The sequence below is a fragment of the Balaenoptera borealis genome (assembly GCF_965194805.1).
Source record: "Balaenoptera borealis genome assembly, chromosome: 21".
Classification (NCBI taxonomy): domain Eukaryota; kingdom Metazoa; phylum Chordata; class Mammalia; order Artiodactyla; family Balaenopteridae; genus Balaenoptera; species Balaenoptera borealis.
The window spans coordinates 22,415,682-22,436,887 of record NC_138880.1 but is presented as its reverse complement, the minus strand read 5'-3'; the positions used below and the strand labels follow the sequence as shown (position 1 = coordinate 22,436,887).

The following is a 21,206-nucleotide window of genomic DNA, read 5'->3' as shown; positions in this document are numbered from 1 at the left end:
TTCCTCTCAGACTCAATCTGATTTTTAAACCTTTCCTGGATTTCTTGTTTCCCTTAGATCCTACATCTGACATAAACCTAATGCATCTAGCATATTTTTTGGCTCCCTAACCGTTCCTGAGAAATTCTGTTCTTTATTTTATTTTTTTTGGCTGAAGGTTGTGAAAAGATAAAAAATGGGGTGGGGAGAGACATTTAGACCATGTATTTTAGATTGTTGATTCACATTGCCAGGCTGGGTCCATACGTGTAGAAGGAAGAGAGACATCAATCAATAATTCAACACTAAAAATGTAATCCTATTTCAATTATATGATGCTTTAGCCAGAGTAGATCTGACTTGTAGATGAGGACTCCAACTTTTCCTCGTCCTGAGAGCCTGGAAGTTGTTGATGAAGCCTCCACTTGTGTACACGGGGCATTGCTGCTGCAACCATGAAATGAGTGGGAGGAAACATAGGAAAACAGGTCCATTTCCCGCACTCTGTCCTCTGTGTTCACATCAAAGTGGGTCTCATATCAAAGTGTATGTGCTCCTGAGAAGGGCAGGATTATCAAAATGTCCCTTTCCTCTGGCATGCTACATCCTCAGATGGCTTCTTTTGTGCCTCATCCAAGTCCAGTCACTCTCACACCAGTGGATCAGAAAATTAGGCTCATTTCTTTTGGAACCCGTTGTTTCCCGCTGTGTCGACATATGCTATGCTATGCTGCATTTTACGGTCTATTTTACATCAAGATATTTCTAAACATTTATGCCCTGATTCATATGTTTTGTGTTGGAAAAGTATGATGGCTGCATCGTGTTGATGGAAATCATTGCTAAGAGGCACAAAACCTGATTTCAAATTTTGGACGATAAATCTGACCATCTAATTAGCCTTGGACAATGCAAAAATCTTTGGGTAGGAAAGTAATGTCTTATTCTGATGTGGAGCAGCTGAACATGTTTTATAATCAAGTGGGAACAAAAGAGAGACTTCCAAGTACGTCCGGAAAAGAAGCAGATTTTTTTTACACAATCAGACTCCAAGGAGAACCTCCCAGAACAGACATGGTCATCCCCAGAGATTTTGAAGTTACTCGCAGCAGCCAGGTGGAAAACAGGGCTTCTTATTTGGGAAATGCACTTAAATATCTTCTGATGTAATAAACAGGCAGGGACATTTCTCCCAATCTGACACGTACCCTTGGAAGCGGCAGAGGGACCTCTGCAAAATGCAGGTGATGGGAGTCAAATCCGAATGAAATACCAGGTCTGGGAAAACAAAGCCAAGAACTGAAACATTTGGTAAATGGAAAGTGCCCATGCAGATCCTTCATGAAGTTGGAATTGACTATTAAAATTAGAGCTGAATGGAGATAAACCAAATGCTTTGTAAGAATTTTGATATCATGTGATTTAAAAATTAAAAAATTTTTTCATATTACAGTATAAAAGGGACAATAAAAGCAATAAAAGAACATTTTCCTCCTCAGTAGAATCACACCAGACTTTTTAAAAAAAATAAAAACCACTATCAAATTAAACAGCAAAACAAAGCAAGTAGGATTGAGAACTATCATCTTAGGAGGTAGAATTTTTAAGCTAGACATTAATAGTATGAAAATAAATTGGAAAATAAAGCAGGTGGTGTTGAAAAGCCCTTTCAGGGGTTGCAAGAACTTAACTCCAGTTTCAGCTCTACTAAAGAAGTTATTTTGTGATCTTTGTCATATCACTTAATCTTTTTAAGTCCAAGTTTCCTTATCTACAAAATGAGGATATTAGACCCAGTGCCTTCCAGCTCTAGTATTTCTCTGATTTTTGAGATGTTAAATCAAACAAATATTGGCTCAAATTTAAGGAATCTGATATAAAAAACTTTTTAGGAGAATGGGGTAGGAAGGTTGGCCTAAACTATTCAGAAATCTGCCTTCATATTTACACATCATTTTTAAAGTGTAAATTAAAAACTCATGAAGAGTAAGAAGTTGTTAGAAATTATTTAACTCATTAAATTCACATTAATTATGAATTAATGTGTGCTGGTGTAAATGAACTACCAGCTGAACAAATACCCCACATGCTTACAAATATTAAATGGTGGAAATATTTCTTCAAACAGACTAAAGAAGAATCAAAAGAATATCTAAAACTAAGTGGATAATGCTATAGTTTCTGCAGTCTCTCAGTCTTAGTACAGAACAAAGGACTTATGGTGAGGCATGTGTCCTCAAAGATAACCTAAATTTAAGGCAAAGTTTACCAAAGAGATGGAGGAACTACAAAGCAAGATTTTTTTCAAGTTCAGTAGAAATGTCCTCATTATTAACTTCTCTGACACTGATAGTATTCATGTCACCTCAAACCCTTGACTTGAATATGTGCCTGATTAGTACATACTAGAAACATTGGTACTAAATGATTTTCCACCGGAGGCTTTTTATCTTCCCTCTTCAGTGAACCGGTCTGTAAACATGTGGATGTGGGAGCTGTTTTGCTAGGTTTTTGCTTCTTCCTTTAACTCAGCAAATAAAGTTTAACTTTAGATGTGTCCTTATACATTTTTATTAAGCATATGAAAATCTTCCTGGCACAGTTTTCTGCCCAGGAGAAGCACTTTTTCTTTTCTTTAATTCTGATTTTTTTTTTTCCTCCCATTTGAAGGGAGATTCATAGGTGTAGCAGCGCTGGACTTTGTCTGCCCCCGGTGGAGCAGCTTATCTGACTGGTGAGTTTGGAGAGATCTAGAATTTTCTCTTGAAAGGAAGCTTGGCTACAGAAGGCATACCTTTAACTCTGTTCCTTCAAGCTTCCAGTGTTCTGGCGGCTGCCTGTGCCGGATGGATAAGTCTGTTTAAAACTGTAATTCAGTTTTAGGAGGCCCTCTTTCCTCCTGAGTTAAGCCATATCCTTCAGCCTAAACTGTCCACAATGAAGGCAAAACTTTGGTCCCCACCTACCTTACTCTTTTGTATTATTTCTTAGTTGGTTAAGAAGACAGTAGATTTTTTTTTTTAATTGGATCCCCTTAATTATTCCTTAAAGTATCCATATACTCCTTTGTGAAAAATTGGAAATTAAGAAAGATGAAAAAGTCTTAGTAGATATCCAGTTGTCTAATCTTTATGGCCACGCTGTGAATACGGACTAACACTCCAGATGAATTTTTAAGGATTAAGAAAGGACACCTACTTCTCTGTAGACTGTCCTCGTATAATGCAATTAGGTAAATAGGAACTGTGGAATCAGCCAGACTTGAGTTTAAATACTGACACTATAACTTAACAACTGTACAGTGTTGGAGAGTCCTCTTAATCTGAACTTCAGTTTTTTTCAACACTAAAATGAGAAGAATAATAACCAGTCCATAATTAAATGAATGCATATGAGGAGATCAATAAATATTAGTCCAAATTTCTCCTCCTACAGATACCCCGTTTCATCAAATAAATTGTATAAAATTTATTTATGAACTGTATGACCATACTTTGGCAAATATTTTCTAATGAAAGCATTCTTGGGAATGATATATAATATGACAAATACAAAAACAGGAAAATATTTTCATGAAGCATGTATTACAGAAAAGAGAAGTTTGTCTAATTGAAGGAGTTATCATGCTTTTTTGTAAAATTTGCAAAGCAAAAATAAAAATGATCTCCAAACTTAATTCTTGTGGAAAAAAGCTGATTGGAATAATGCTTTCAAGTGCACAGCTCTTTGATGTTCAAAGGCTCCTTACAATTAAAGAGTGTCCCTTCTCCTTTCTGTAACCAATCTTGTTCATTAGAATATCTTGAATGATTTGAGTTCCCCTGCAAGGACTGCTGAGATGATCTGGAACAATCCTAAAAAATCTCTAGTCCCTCAGCCCTCAGAAGAGCTAGTTTCCTGTGGGAAACTTGATCCCTTCTATTCACCTAAATTCAGACATGCTCAACTTTGCTGTGCATCAAAAACACCTATGAATATTTCTTCAAAATACATACCACCAGAGATTCTGATTCAGACATTCTGGGATCGGCTATGAGTATGGATAATTTTTTTTAAATTCTCTACAGAGAATTATGAGAAATAAAATTTGAGAACCACTGCTGGAAGTTTTTCAGGTCCTATTGGGTAAATTCAAGTCCAGGAGAATCCCACAGTGATCATCAAATAGCATCCTGAATTCTTGGAGGAACCCAGAACCAATCTTATTTGACTAATTTCTATAGGATATATGCCAAGGCTCACTGCCATCTCTGCAAATTATGGGGTACACCAGGCTAGATTTTCCCTATCTAGTATCCAAGAGACTAATCCAGAACTAACTTTTTTTTTCCTGGTATGTAAAGAGTAACACAACTGCAGTTTGACTTGATTCACTTATTTGATTCCATCAGTCACCATTGCTATTAAATTTTTTCCTGAAACTTCTCAGCAAAATGTTAAATGGAACTCAAGAATGCCATAAGTAAAAAAAAAAAAAAAAAAAAAAAGAATGCCATAAGTGTTCCTTGATCACTTACCAATAATACTCTGTTCTTTCAGTTATAGACAGGATTTAGGTTCTCTTATTCTCACGTGGTCTACTTTGCACCTGGATAAAATTTGGTTGGAGGTGGTGGAGGCTTATTCAAAGTCTTTCTCCAGATTTGATTTATATCCTATAGGATTTAGACCTACAAAGAATTCACCAGAGTGGTAAAACAAGTAAGGAAACAGCACATTTGGTGAGCTCATGAGAGGGACCTGATGCTGCCTGGCAGTTTGGATTGAGGGAAAATGATAAGGGTTCCCTTTCCAGGGTAGGACGTGGTTGCCCCATCTCACTGCTGAATGCAGATGCCACTCTAGGTGGTGGCCCTTCAGGGAAGTATGACTAACTGAGCAAGGTTGTTCTCTGTTGTGCTTTTGGAAGAACAGCTGGGTATGGTCACCATGTTTAAAGAGCACATCTGTTTGGTCCAAGTACCAGAGCCTGTCCATAACTACACCCACAGTTTAGATCCGTAATCCATTTAATTTCTGATTTAAACGCATTCTCTGACTCTTAGAGAAAGACTATGCCCGGGGAGAAGAAAATTACCACAGCCTCCACCCTCCGCCAAAACCTTTTGGCAACAGAGGACTTCTGCTTGTTTAGCACATGACTTTAGAGAAACCCCCAAAGCTTGAAAATACTAATTTTTTCATTAAAGTGCTAGGAAATTCAAACCAAGAGTTTTAAACAGTGGTTTTCACATACTATTAAAAGCTCTGTAAGAAGCAACTTTTGGAATCAGGATGAAACCTAATTATAGAAGTTCTTTGCCATAGCTGTTTCTATTTACATCTTCAAAACCACAGAAGCAAATACTGTAGACTTTCCTGACACATCAGCATCTTCTGGTCCTTAGGTTTCTGACTTCTTTGAAGCTGCTCTTAAATCTTTCCCTTGAAATCACATTGTGGTTGAATATTCCCAGTTCAAGGACAATTTCAGTTTATAGTTTGTAGTCCAAGTGAAGTATTCCTTCCTTAAAATACTGAATCTCAAGACACTTACACTCAAAGCAGACAAAAGAGCAAAGCCATTGTACCCAGGGTGCATGTTATCCAGGATGTTTCGTGTGCATTTAATCTTCTTGTGATTGCGTGCTTCATCAGGAGCAACAAAACACAGAAGAAACATAGTCAAGAACATGAAATATCTGTTATGTTGTGATCTTTCCCACCACCAAATGCAGGGATAACATTTGGGATGATTTTTAAGAAAAAGAAAATTTTGAAAGTGAAAGTAACTGTCCAGAGCAAAGATGTCAAGATATTGCAAAGTCTAGCTGAATTGGATGTTTTTGTTCCAGTTTAAGAAGGCTCTGTAGCCAGTGTACCTGGTGGCAAGTGACTCAGTTGGCCTGGAGAGTCGACTGATTATGAAAGTCATTCTCTCCAGCGCCCAGCCCCACGGACACACCCAACTGATCCTGAACTAATCAGTACCCACCTGCACCATGATTCCCAGTCTTGGCTGCACATTAGAATCACCTGGGGAGCTTTGCACACTCCCTTTACCAGGTAATTAAATCAGACCAATTAAATTACAATCTCTTGGGGGTGTGGTCCAGTCATGAGTGCCTTTTAAAATGTCCCAGGTGATTACAGTGGGCAGCCAAGATTGTAAAACTCTGTCTAGAGAGCATCCGGCTGTGAGGCTCTGATTGCTTTGGCATTTCTATTTTTCATTTTACCCAGAATGGGGTAATGGGTGTCTAGGGCTCCCAGAAAGTTTTCCATGTTTAAAAAATCCCTGAATTGGACAAACAAACTTATAGAAAGTGAGCAAAACACAAAACATATGTCTACCAAAGATTTGTAATCTCATAAATCTCAATTTTGTAATTTTGCATTTTTCTAAAAGCAAATTATATTGATATTATAGAAATAATTATAAAGAATTTAATTCACAGTTCCTTTGGGATTGTGGGAGAAAAGATATTCTTTAAAAATATTTTTAATTGAAGTAGAGTTGATTTACAATGTTGTAAAGTTTCTGGTATACAGCAAAGTGATTCAGTTTCTGGTGTACAGCAAAGTGATTTAGTTACATATATATATTCTTTCTCATATTCTTTTTCATTATGGTTTACTACAGGATATTGAATATTGTGCCCTGTGCTATAAAGTAGGACCTTGTTTTTTATCTATTTTGTATATAGTAGTTTGTATCTGCTAATCCCAAACTCCTAATTTATCCCCCCACCCTCTTTCCTGCTTGGTAACCATATGTTTGTTTTCTATGTCTATTTCTAGTTTGTAAATAAGTTCATTTGTATGATATTTTATATTGCACATATAAGTGATATCATATGATATCTGTCTTTTTCTTACTTCACTTAGTATGGTAATCTCTGGGTCCATCCATGTTGCTGCAAGTGGCATTATTTCATTCTTTTTTATGGCTGAGTACTATTCCATTGTAGATATATATATGTATGTATATTACATCTTCTTTATCCATTCATCTGTCGATGGACATTTAGGTTGCTTCCGTGTCTTAGCTATTGTAAATAGTGCTGCTATGAATATTGGGGTGCATGTGTCTTTTCGAATTAGAGTTCTCTACGAAAATATGCCCAGGAGTGGGATTGCTGGATCATATGGCGACTTTTGGTTTTTTGAGGAACCTCCATACTGTTTTCCATAGTGGCTGCACCAAATTACATTCCCACCAACAGTGTAGGAGGGTTCCTGAGAAAACATATTCTTATATATTTCTAAGGTGAGTGAGAATTGTAAAACTTTAAAATTAACAGAAACTACTACTACTAAAGAAAATAGCTAATATTTAATGATTAACAATGAGCCAGGGATTGTTCTAAGTGCCCCATATATATTAACTCATTGGTCCTCACGACAATCAAGTGAGGAAAATATTATGATTATCTCCATTTTCATCAAGGAGACTAAGGCACAGAGTCATCGAGTCATACATCTAATAAGGTGATGAAACAGGGATGCACACACTGACAATCTAGATCTAGAACCTGTATTCTTAGGAACTCACAGAAAGGCAGGGAAATTTTATACTCTGTGTCCAAGTCTTAAATAGGACCCAATATATCAAAATTCTTCTTTCTGGAACTTGTCTTAAAAAATAACCATATAGGGAATTCCCTGGCGGTCCAGTAGTTAGGACTCCGCACTCTCACTGCCAAGGGCCTGGGTTCGATCCCTGGTTGGGGAACTAAGATCCCACATGCAGCGTGGCCAAAATAAATAAATAAATAGATACATACATCCATAAATACATAAATAAAATATTTAAAAATAACCAGACATACGTATAACCATGTCCTCTAGAAATAAAATAAAATATTGGGAAAAAAAGAGAAACAAGATGAAAATCCACTAATAGCAGGTTGGTTAAGTTAACCATATTATAGCCATATAACAGGATGATATGTTCCTGTTAAAAACCATGTTGTAGAACAGTTCTTCCCAGCCCTTTCACATCATGACACATGGAGAAAAGGACAGTATTTTTATAGCATACTAGGGTAAACAGTAGAGTTGGCTTGAGGTGACTGGTTCTGGAAGCTGGTGGTACATGCCCACCTAGCCACTGCAAAAGACTAAGGGATCATTATCTTGGCATGTTTATAGCTCATCACCAAAGATGAGTTAGAAAGTTCTCACGTATAGGAATATATTTTGCCATAGGAAAATGTTCACTAGATTTTGCTAAGTGAAGAAAACACAAACTGTAAGGAATTATTACATGTCCCAGGCTGATAACTCCATCATAAATAAATAATGGCATAAATAATGGTGGCCCAGTTCACCGCAGCACCAGCCCCAGGAGAGGTTGGAAGAGCCCTGTGATTTGAATGTGTGGAGAGAATTCCCTTTGGAATGTACTTGTGTGAAACCTTTGTCCACAAACCCAGCAACAGAAGTTAGACCATGGTTCTTTATTGTTTTTAATTCAAAATAAATTTGCCTTTGAAACTCCATCTCAGTTATTCCTGGAGGCCTCTCTCCTTCTCCAGGCTCCACAAGAATATGAGCATGTCTTGAGGTATCTAGAAATTGGGGAAATGACTCTCTTATCTTTAGGTCAGCATGGTGATGTGACACCCGGTATCCTCTTAGTCCCAATCAGTGGGACCTTTCATGTAGCCAACTTAGGAATTTTCCTGATGCTCCACGACACAGTCCGTAGAGTTCGTCCTCCTCTGGAGGACGCGCAGCCATTCTTCTGTGAAGGCTTTCCACCTCTCTGCAGGTACTCTTGGGGTGAGGCAGAGGTCGCTCTTGTTTGGGGAATCCAGCGATTTTTATGCCTCTCTATACGGGAATCTTCTCTCCTTCCTCTTAGCTGTTCAGACTACCTCCCATCCTACTTGCTCCCCTTAGCAAAGCACTCTAAAAGAGCTTGGGCTTTTGGAACCCAAACTCCAGGAAAGGAGTGATTTTAACCACGTTCTGTTTTCTATCTGGAGTTCAAGCCTTCCCTGTGACAGGAGAGAACAGTGAGACCCACCTGCTTGTCACAGGGAAAGAAATATGCAAAGAGAACTAAAGTAAATTTCCATCTCAGTAAATATCTCATACTTTCCATTGTGAGCTGCGTTTCAAAAACTTTGGGAAGAAAAACCGAGTGTGCCATTCCAGTCGCCTTATATCTCTAATCCCTTAAAGCCCAGAATTTCTTCCCTGCTCTGGTGAGACTGTCAGACTCTGCCTGAAGCTAAACCTCGTGGTTAACTTGGTGCGGTACTGACGTTGCTCTTTCTCTTTTTATTCAAATATTTGTTACTGTGCAAAGACAATCATATATAGCATTTATGTAATAATGATATAGAAATTCAAATATTTAGCCAATTAGAGTCTGGCATTAGGTAATTAAAAAGATCTCCAAAATAATTTGTTTATTAAATCCTATTCTTTGGGTTTCTGCTTTCTCAGTGAACGTGTATCTTCATAATGATTCAGTTTCTCCTGTTTGTTTCAGGCAGGCAGAGTTATGTACAAGGACCTACATTGTATAGGAGGCTTGGAGGAAGAGTGGACGTCAGATGCATCCCAGGAGTTTAACTTAAAACCTGCCTTGGGGGAAAGGCTGGAAGAGTAAAACAGAAGTGAGCAGAAATGTTCTAGTTGGGTCTCCAAGGTGCATGCCTGAATAAATGGGGTGTGTGTGTGTGTGTGTGTGTGTGTGTGTGTTCACATACATTCATACCTATATAGAGAGAGTTATGTACATAACACTATAAATGAGCCATAATTCCATAACCATACTCATTTTTGGACCTTCTCTAGGGTTATAAGTACACACACTTTCTCAATATTTACCTTTGAATGAGTGTATTGAATGAATGGTCTCCAAGGATATATTTGAACAAGGGAAGTGTCATCACAACACCTCACTAATTTGGAAGTTGTTTGTCAGACAACTGAATTATCTGTAACACAGCTAAGAGCAAAGAGCAAAACAAAACAGAAGTCTTAGGACACTTCAGCACTGGGCACTTTATTTATGAAAGCCTCATTTTAGTCTGTTTGCCCTTATGTTACTTACAATTCAAGTCAGCCAGGTTTTTTGGTTTCTTTGATGAAAGGACTTAAATTTTGGAGCCAGAAGGGCTGGGCTTGAATTCAAGTAAATTAACCCTTCTGAAGCTGACTGAGGCTCATTTTCTTCATCTGTAAAGCAGAAATAATGGCATTTAACCATAAAGTTATGAGAATTAACCTAACATATGAAAAGAATCTAATGAAACCTGATAGATACAAAGTATTCTTCAATCATGATTTCTTTTTTCTCCTTCTTTTCCCAGCCCACAGCAGATGGAAAGCAGGAGATTTTAAAGATGCACAGAACAGCAACAGCAGGAAATGAGAGATCCTTCCTGACCATAAGAGGTATCAAATAGAAAAAGCAGCTCAAAAACACCATGATCCTTACTCACTTCTGAGGCCATCAGTGGGTCCCAGGAACCAGGAAAAGGTGAAACTATACTTAGCACATTTCTCAGAAGTTGGTGAGACAGGCCAGAGACTGTAGAACTACTTCTCCCCAAAATAAGATAAAGAGAAAATGTTGGGGGTAACTAGTAAAACCTTGCTCAGGATAGAGAAAAGCCGAGGTGAAGCCCAGGTGTTTGCATGACGAGAAATGGATGTATTTGAAGAGCTCAAATTAGACTCCTTCCATGTAGTAAAGGGCCAGATAGTAAATATTTCCAACTTCGTGAACCCCGTAAAGTGTCAGTCACATAGTCTTCTTTTGTGTGTGTGTGTGTGTGTGTGTGTGTTGCCACACTTTAAAAATGTAAAAAAACACCCTTAGCTCACATGATGTATAAAAAAAGCAAGCCACAGACCTAGCGTAGGCCCACAGACTGTAGGCTGCTGACATTGAGCAATGACGTACTGTACAAGATTACAGTCAAGTGCCTTTTACAAAACATAAATTAATGGGTAAGGTGTATATGTCTGCATTCAAATCATCCCACTAGAAACAAAACTACACTGTCATTTTAAATAAATGCATTCATTGGGGATTACTCATGTAAATTTGCCTCTACTTATAAACTGGATTTTTTAACCAGCCAAAGTGATGAATGTTGAAAGTAGGAGTCATATACACATCTGAGAAAAGAGTAAAAGCATATCACATAATAAGAGCCGGTATTCATTGTGAAGTTACTATGTGTCAGGCACTGAATATGTAGTTGCTCTGGACTGAATTGCGTCCTCCCAAAGTTCATATGTTGAAGCCCTAAACCCCTACTGTGACTGTATTTGGAGCAGGGCCACTAAGGAAGTAATTAAGGTTAAATGAGCTCATAAGAATGGAGCCCTAGTTCAGTGAGACTGGTGTCCTTCTAAGAAGAGGAAGTCACCCCAGGAGTGTGTGTACACAGAGAAGAGGTCGCAGCAAGAAGGCTGCTGTCTGCAAGCCAGGAAGAAAGTCCTCCCCGGAAACCAGCTGTGCCAGCATGTTGATCTTGGGCTTCCAGCCTCCAGAACTGTGAGAAAATAAGCGTCTGTTGTTTAAGCCACTGGGCTGCAGTATTTTGTTGGGGCAGCCTAAGCAGACTACTACAGCACTGTTTAAGTTAAATCCTAAGATATCCTTTAAGGAAGGCATTATTACTATCCTTACAGAGAAAATCTAGAGGCAGAGAAAGGTTAAGTAACATGCCCAAACTTGTCTAGTTAGTCAGTGGCAGAGATGGGATTTGAACCCAAGCAACATAATCCAGGGCTTGTATTCTTTCAACCAAGTTTCTTTCAACCAAGGTGAGCAGGTGACATTGATGCTTTTCTCTGCTTTATATTAAGGATGGCTTCCCACTTAATGAAACAAAACCCATAGGAATTACTAACTAATGTAGAACAATGGTGCTTACTTTAACACATGACCACCTGAGGGCTTCTCTGTATCTTAATCATACAAATTTCACTGCTTCCAAAAGGAGCAAAACAAAGCAGAGATCAAATAGCCTATTGCTCGGCTGGGTGGTTGTTGGAATCTGCCCAAGGGAAGAAGTATGAAGCAGATTTTATTTCTCTCCTTATGCCTTATATAATATATACGCACTTATAATGTACACCATGGCCACTTTAGTATAGACATTTTTATATAAACCATTTTTTTGCAAAATGTGATGTATACTAAAGATTAATTTTCCAAAATAAACTGGTCTTCCAGAATTTTATAAACGTGAAGGGGATAAAGCAGACATACGCACGCGAGCCAACCTTCATTCTGGCAGCCCTTTCCCATCCTCCCCTCTCCCCTCTGTTGCTCCTGATCTCTGAACTTAGAATCCAGCTTTGGCTAATCCTCAACAGTGTTGCGCTAGAGAAATGCTCAGACTTCGAGATTAATCCTGAACTGAATTAAATTATAACTGATTACACAGTTGAACATTGTTGCAGTGATGGGAAAACCATGGCTAACATGGGCAGGAATTATCATTAAAGTGTCCCCATGCTGTCAACTCTTGTGCTTACTTGGTCTACAGTTTCATAATCAAAAATGTAACCTACATGGTCTCGAATGGACTCATCTGAATATTCTGAATGAAAAATGCCAAACCAGAATGCCTCAGGAGAGTGATTAAAAACTGCACATAACAAACTGGCTCTCTTTGGACCAGTGATAGATAAAATGACATTCATTTCATTGAGTCCCCAAGAGCTTGTAATTTTAGTCATATAGAAACGGCTTTCTGAAATGTCTAAGCAGGCATTTTATTTATTACTTTTCTATAAAACATTCACTGAATACTGATGATAAATATTCAGTTGGATTATTGTGGAAACAAAGCCTGAAATATTAGACTTCATCATTTATTAGAAAAGGAGAACATTTTTGAGAAACCTTAATTACATAAGCCTGACTGACTAACCCAGTACAAAAGTAATTAACTTTATCATTTTTTTCTTCCATTCTTACCTTACAAGATTGATATTCAAAAATGTTAAATCTGTGATGGTTGTCCTTTGTTTGATGCTGAAAAGAAATGGAGCTGTGTGACTGTTGTGTATGTGTGTAGAGTTAAGCGTAGCTTGTGTTATTGATAGTATCAACAGTAAGAGCCAATATTTTTTCATTCAACTACCAATCCTTAAGAAGCACCAAAAATGTGTTGAGCTACGTAGCTAGCTACTTACGATATACCAGTAAATAAAGCAAGGAACTCTGCCCTTGGGGAGCTTACTTTCTACAGGTGGGAAATAAAAAATGAACAATGAGCATGACAAATAAGTAAATCCTATTGTATAAGAAGTTTTGGAGGAAGATTCTAGACAATTGAAAATGGCCCATGGCAGGGCTTGGTGTTTTGAGGAAAAATAAAGTGGCTGGTCTGATGCTGGAGTGCTATGAGCAGGGGGAAATGGCAGGAAATGAAGTAGAAGATGAGACTGAAAAGGTGGCAGGACAGATCAGGTGGCACATTGTAGGATGAGTTACGGCATGGGATTTGATTTGATTTGATTTGATTTATAGTGTGATGGGAGGAAGCTATTAAAGGGTGCTCAGTGACAGGTGATGTAATATAACTCACATTTTAACTGGATCACTCTGACTCCTTTGTGAGGAAGACCTTAAAGGGTCAGTGGAGTGAAAAGGAGCTCATTTAGGCAGCTTTGCTGGGGTCCAGGGGACTGGAGGGGCAGTGGTGGAGATGTGGTCAATTTTGAATATAGTTTGGAGAGAAGCCAACAGGATTTTCTAATATGTGAGGAGCAAAAGGAAGAAATATTACTCAGCCATTAAATAAAAAAGAATCTTGCCATTTGCAGCAATAGGATGGACCTAGACGGTCGTGGTGATCATTTTGTAATGCACAAAAATATTGACTCACTATGTAGTAACCTGAACCTAACATAATATTGTAGGCCAATTAATAAATAAAATAAAAACAAAAGGAAAAAATATGAATTTATCTGTAATAAAAATCACGTTGCCTTTGGTGTAGGAAAGGGGCATGGAGAAGAGAAATGTAGTAATCCTTCTCATCCACGTTAATTATGACCACAAGCCCAGGGAACTATACATCCACAGAAAAATGTGGGCAGCACTTTAGTATTATGCAATTTTCAGGGACAGCCTTGTCTTTTTGAATTCATAAAGAAATAGACCAAAAAGGCAGGGTGAGTGGTAGCGTTCAGTTTTGCCTTTCTCAAGGATAACAAAGTTTTAGATGCTTGACCAAAACAATGTGTTGGTGGATGTGGGCCTGGAGCCTATATTCAGGCTACAAGCCCATATTCTTTTAACACTGACACTATCCTAAAAGTATATTAACTTGAACAAATGCACCTTTGGAGAATGGAAAATAGATTTTTGTGTTTGGCCTAGTAGGGGAGTGACACAAATGAAACTAGAAAGACCAGTTGGAAATTCTGCAACTATAAGACATGCAGTTTTAATGCCATGAATGCTAGGTCACCAGAGGGTTCTAAACAGGAGAACAGCATAGAGAGATCTGTTTTAGAACAATCCCTCTACTGAAATAACAGATTACATATTTATACCCATGCTTTTCTTTCTAAACTTTCTTTTTTTAAAAAAAATTATTTATTTATTTATTTATTTATGGCTGTGTTGGGTCTTCGTTTCTGTGCGAGGGCTTTCTCTAGTTGCGGCAAGCGGGGGCCACTCTTCATCGCGGTGCGCGGGCCTCTCACTATCGCGGCCTCTCGTTGCGGAGCACAGGCTCTAGAGCGCAGGCTCAGTAGTTGTGGCTCACGGGCCTAGTTGCTCCGCGGCATGTGGGATCTTCCCAGACCAGGGCTTGAACCCGTGTCCCCTGCGTTGGTAGGCGGATTCTCGACCACTGCGCCACCAGGGAAGCCCCCTAAACTTTCTTTCTACTAGATGATGAGCGATAGCCAACTGCCTGCCAGAGGAGAGTTTGGGTTGGTATACCAGAAATGCAAAGAGGCAAAAAAGTAAAATTTGGTGTTTCTTTTTCTCCAAAATAGTTTTTTGAAGTTCACCAACCCTCCCATCAAGACTTTTGAAAGACAAAACAAGTTCCTTTGCCAAAGATGTATTTTATGGAAAGAAGATAAGAATCTTGAGAATCAGCAGCAGGACCTTATTAAAGCAAGGACTAAAGTTTATTTTAAAACCTTAAACTGGAAAAAGAGCAGGAGTGCGCAGGAAGAGTCACTTCCACTGAGATGCGGTATCCTAGGAGAGGAGACTTGGATGCATTGATATTTTGGAGGAGGGCAGGGCCAGAGGGGGTGCCTGACTGTGGGAATGGGGTGGTTGTAGAGGTGATTGTTTGGGTGCCTGATCACCAAACAGGGGTGATTGTTGGGGTGGGGGTGGGGAAGCCGGGCGGGTGGTTGGCCACATGCAGACGAATGGAGTTGGAGCAGAGAATCAAGCGCCGCTGTCTCCAGTTGCATTAAGTGAAGACAAAGCCTAAGACCATCAACCCCAGGTACTGAGCAGCACAGCTCACCCATGCTGAGAAGCCACGCTGCCTAGTCTCACTGCTCTTAGGAAGGCCATCCATTGACACGGCGGTTACCTGGACCTACCTGTCTGTGGATCACGGGAGCCGAAATTTGCCATTTGCACTGCACTCTCTGGACTTTTTCTTTCCGTAGGTTAAGATCCTCATAGGCCCTCGGGCACAGAGTATGGAATCCTGGAGGAACTAGTGCTGATGAGCAAGGGAACACTGCCCTCCAGCCCCAGCACCTGCACTACGGGTCAGTCAGGACAGTGGTGCTCGCTCAGCACCGCTCCCTTCCGCAGCCGCTGGGCTCCCTTTAGACTGCAGAGTTGAAGAGGAGGAAGACTGGAAAGAGGCAGAAATGGGGAGTCTGGTTAAGAGGTAATGAAGGCTTGAACTGAGGCACGGGAACACCGGAGAGGCCACATTTTCAGAAAAACATGTTTCAGGTTTGCAGTTTACCAATTTCAGGAATTTTCCCTTGAAGATTTTAAAACCTAGGCTCCTTTCCCCTATTACCCATGTAATATGAAATAGCTTTTACATTGGCCTGGGAATTAAAAAAAGAAAATTAGTCTAAGCAAAACATAATTAGAAAGATAAACATACTTCCTTCTTAAGCATATGATATATGCAAAAGCCTAACAGAAAATATTTTGCAGTCTTTGCTCTTCAGTGTTATCTGTGTCACAGCTACCCATTCCCATCCCTCCCTCTGAGACCCATTAGAGCAGATAATTATGAGTTGACTAGATACAGGGAAGAGTCAAATTAAGCAGTGATATAACCAGCAAGAGCTATGTGAATTCTTTCCCTCCCACTCAGCAGATGGTTCTCTGATAGGCTCTTTTGCGAGCTCGTGGTTGGACACGATTTGGAAGTGCAGTCAATTAATTGCTGTGAACCTAGGCAACTACACAGCCTAAGAAGAGATCACCAATAGGCTCCTCCTCTCTTCCTTTCTTCTTGCCCTCCAGCCTTCTGTCCTGGGAGTCTGGCACTGCATTAAGATGCTTGGCATTCTGATTCAAGGTTTAATTTCTGAAATCTTCCAAATGGCTCACTGCTGGCACTAATGGAAAATCTCATATTGTATGGAGGATCTGTAAGGCTTCACTACAGAACATCAACATACTATTTCTGATCACCTGACAGCATTCTGGTTGCATGCACAATAATTGCCGTATGTAAGACATCATTCTCTCTCCACCTGTGTAAGTATGCAAAAACTTCTCTAAGACAGTTTCTTTTCTAGTGTAAAAGTTGGAGAAAGCATGAGTAAAATTCCCAGGTATATTATCTAAGCTTTCTATAATGAGTTAGTTCTTTTAAAAAAAAAAATAATTTTAAGCATATTTAAGCCAATTTAAATTATATTTCCCCCCAAGCACATTTGTATACAAAGCTATTCTGTAGTCCATCAAGAAAAATAACACAGCCTACATTTAAAATTATTTTCTAGGGTTGGGAATGAATACATGTCAGTCCCACCCTTATTCTCTGCCAGATCCTGCTTGTTGCAAAGCTCCCATTTGTAAGTCTGTTGGTTGAGAAAAGGGGGGCTATTGCTGAAGACTTGAGAATAGAGAATTTCACTTATGTTAGCATAGTATTTTGTCACAGTTTTTTGTCCAGTTAAACCTAATAACTTCATCAGCAGTGCAATATATATGGTTTTTATCCACTTAATAAAAAATATAGTGAAGCATTTGAAACAACCTGAATGCTTAATAGACAACCTGTTAAAATAAATTATGACACTTCAGCTTAGCAGCATATTATGCAATTATTACGTGAAAATTGTAATTATAAAATAAAGTTCTACAGAGACATAAAAATGCTATAATGTTGGAAAAGGAAGCAGAATAAAAAATTATATCATTCTGTAATTACAAATATGAAAAAAATATGGAAACATTCATAGAAAAAGAGGAACTTGCTTATTCATTAAGATGGCAGAATGGTTATTAAATTTCTTCTTTAAAATGTTTCCATTTATGGGTCTCCTGGTGTGCACTGTGGAGGGTATGACATCACTTATGTCCGTACACCTGCTAGCAATGCATAAACTGACTCTAATCATGAGAAAACATCAGACACACCCGAAATGAGGGACAGCATACAAAATAACTGACTTATACTCTTCAAAAATATCAAAGCCATGAAAGACAAAGAATGAAGCCCCATTCTAGATTACAGAGACTAAAGGGACATTAAAAACTAAAAGCAATGTGTGATCCTAGACCAGAAAAAACAATTGTGATAGACTCTACTAGGACTGGTATGCATTTGCTAACTTGAAACAAAACTAATTTCTTAACAGAAATGGTTGAAATTTTAGCCCACACCCACTTATAACAAAACATGTATGTAGAAAATAATTCAATTACTTATCAGATATTATATTGTAAAAATTCAGTGTTTAAATATAATATGTAAATGTTGGTGATCCCAGAATGGCAATTGTTACAGCTGTGATTGATTTGACAGGGTTAAAACTGCACCCTCTTCTCATTCAGATCATCTTGAGACCAACAACTCAGATTTGCTGTTCGGAGTTAAGAGTTTGCCATGGTATAAAGTGAAGATAATTTGACCGCCACAGGAATTCAGCTTCTGATTGGGGCCTTGCTGTGTTCTAATCAACGAAACTAATGAACTATATACACTGTAAGTTTATCTACTAGGAAGCCTTGGATTTTTCCCAGAGCCAGTGGTAATCAAGTTTGCCTTGCCATTGCTCATACTTGATCACTAAAAAATCATGTCTATTCATGCCCGTATTTAAAAAAAAAAAAAATCATTGATTCCATGTATATGCCTGTCACTTGCTTACTAAATACGAACCCCACAGAGTTATATCACATCAACCTCCTTTAACACATAGTGTAAAGTACAAAACTTTCCCTGGAATCCTTCCTCTCTTCATTGACATTTTTTTACACCTAAATTTGTATTTGTTCAGCGTGGCATGAAGAAATTTATTACAACTAATATTTACGCATAATTCTGTATTTTAAAACATAAAAATTATTATTACTTTTCTTGCTTGAGAGTGTTTGACTATTTTAGTTAACAGCTCTTTATTAAGAAGCTGTTTTGTGCCAGGCACCGTGTCAAATACTAGAAGATAGCAAATGTGGAAATGGACAAAGGGGAAGATTTCAGAGGAAAGGTGAATAACTTCATACTCAACGTATCCATTATATTGATTTATCTTGTTGAGAGAGTTATAGATGTGGTAAATCTGACCTATAACCATGAGAAGACAACAAATAAATATATACATACACTTCTCGGTTTTATTAGTTAGCACTTAAAAATAAAGTATTGAAGCTTTTCCTTCTCTCTTGGTTCATAGAGCCCACTCTATGAGACGGATTGAAACTCTAAGAAGGTACCAAGTAACTGCTCCCCAACTGTAAGTACTATCAGAAAGTCTAGATCGTGGACTTACTTTTGTATATTTTTCCAGAGGACTAGAGTTAGAAAGGATAGGAAATTGTGGGCTGAATGAGGCTAGAAATAGAAGGTGGAGTAGATTTCAAAGTAGAAATTAAGGTTTTTGCATTAAGGTCTTGAAAGAGACTGTTACAGAAAAAGCAGACAAAATCCTTGCTCTTGTAGATTTCACATTTGAGGTTTAATATTACAATCTGCCTTTGCCATGAGACAGGGAGTGGTTTTGCAAATTGTTAGATATTCAGTAATACAATGGAAAATAATATAAAGCTTTTGCAAAACAAAAGGGTGACTATTGTAAAAGATGCAATATTTCATATAGTCAATAAAAGTGATATGAAAGAACTGCTCAGATCACAACAAACTCAATGACAAATGAAAGTCTATCCATCTAGACCAGCTAATAACTGAAGAAAAGGAAAGGAAACAAAGTTGATGAATAATAGGTAAGTAAAATATAATGACTTAACCATCAAAGAATTTTAAAAGATCATGGGAAAAATTGATGAAAACTAAGAATTCTTTTAAAGAATAATAAATGAAGTAGGAAATCCTATGCCTCTATAACATAATATTATGAGAAAAAATAAAAGCCCAATCCATCTACTAACATTTGATTAATTTTATTCTTAGAACTAACATGTTATAATCTTATTTTTATTAAAAGTAAAATTAACTTATTTTATAATTTACAACTTTCTAACTTTTACTGAGAAAGTCTTGGTAAAGCCTTTCCCCAGCCCACTCCCCAATATTTACTGTTACATCAGTCTCTGATATATGAATTGATTTTAAGTGGCTTTTGTCAAATACCAATGATCAAGAGCCTTCTTTATCTATGTGTGAACAGCCTTCTCTGCCTTCCAATTTTGAAGTCCACCTAAGACAAAGTTAATTTCACTTTCATTTTGGATAAGCAATTTGCAGAGTTGCCTACATTTTCTATTATCATATTAATTTCACTGGATCATAACAATATATTTTGTGTTTAGCATTCTCTAGGCTAAAAAAAGTAAACAATTAAAATTCCTCAAACTTTAGTCTCCTCCACTTATCACATCTATGTATTATCATATGTGTATTTTCTATCATTGCCTAAGAAATTAACACAAACTTAGCAACTTAAGACAACATACATTTATTATCTCACAGTTTCTATGGGTCAGAGTCTGGGCACAGCTTGTCTGAATCCTTTGTTCAGACTTTCAAGGTGTTGACTGGGCTCATCTGGAGGCTTAATTAAGGAAGAATCTGTTTCCAGGCTCATTCAGATTGCCGGCAGAATTCATCTTCTTGAGGGTGAATGACTGACTCACATTCCCTGGCTTTTCACTGGCTGTCAGTTGGAGGCTGCCCTCAGGTCCTAGATGCTGCCTACAATTCCTTGTTATGTGGGCTTCTCCAGCATAGCCACTTACTTCATCAGGCCCACAATCTACAATGACAGAGTCTTACATGATACAATATAATCATGAAAGTGACATCCATCACTTTTGTCATATTTTATTGGTTAGAAGTCACAGGTCCTACCCACACTCAATGAGAGGCATTCCATGAAGGTATAAATACCAGTAGGTGAAAATCTTTGGGGTCATGTTTGTAGCTGACTGGTACCATCTCCCACTATCATAAACAAAAATATGTGACTCTGGTAATTAAAGTCCAATGTTTCATTAAATGAATTAGTCCCTAGTTATATCATTTTTGGATAATCAAAACAATTATATAAATTTACTAAAAACAAAAAAGTATCTTATTTAGAATTTTAACATTTTTAGTATTGTACTTAACTTTTAAACTTGTCCGATTTAAATTTCTTGAAGACTTTGGATGTGTTTAGAGATGATCTAAAACTGCAAAATATCACTTTTTCCTTCAACTAAACCTAAACCAAAGGGAATACAGGTAAACATTTTATAGAAATCATTGAAATGAACTATTTCAATTTCTTAGCTGCTGATAATATCTTTCAAAACTAAAACTTAAGTTTGTGGACTTGATTAAATTTATTTTAAAGTAGCAAGTAAATAGTGTATGCAGCCACAAGGATGAAGAAATGGTTAGTTAATAAATTAGCCTGGAATTAAAACTTGATGAAGAGTATTCTGATTTATATATTTATTAATTTTCTTAGATCAAAGCAAGAACACTAATTAATAGGGAATATTGGAAGAGTTTGCTTTATTTTCTTTATTAATAGTATATATAAAATTTTACACATGTTATTGTAACTAACTTACATATAAATTCTCTATAGATATTAGGAATAGGAATCTGAAGAATAGAGATGCAGATTCCCTG

At 37.7% G+C, this 21,206-nt stretch overlaps 1 protein-coding gene across 4 annotated transcripts in view; it reads left to right on the top strand.

The window, feature by feature from the left end:
- The window catches only part of LOC309619762 (uncharacterized protein), a 434,282-nt gene that overhangs the window by 369,150 nt on the left and 43,926 nt on the right, over positions 1 to 21,206 (top strand). For all 4 annotated transcript variants that reach the window (XR_014239186.1, XR_014239187.1, XR_014239188.1 and 1 more), the window contains exons 8-11: positions 2,650 to 2,713; positions 9,464 to 10,374; positions 14,956 to 18,113; positions 18,805 to 18,864. The gene's annotated coding sequence lies outside the window, so the exon portion shown is untranslated. The remainder of the gene's footprint in view (positions 1 to 2,649; positions 2,714 to 9,463; positions 10,375 to 14,955; positions 18,114 to 18,804; positions 18,865 to 21,206) is intronic.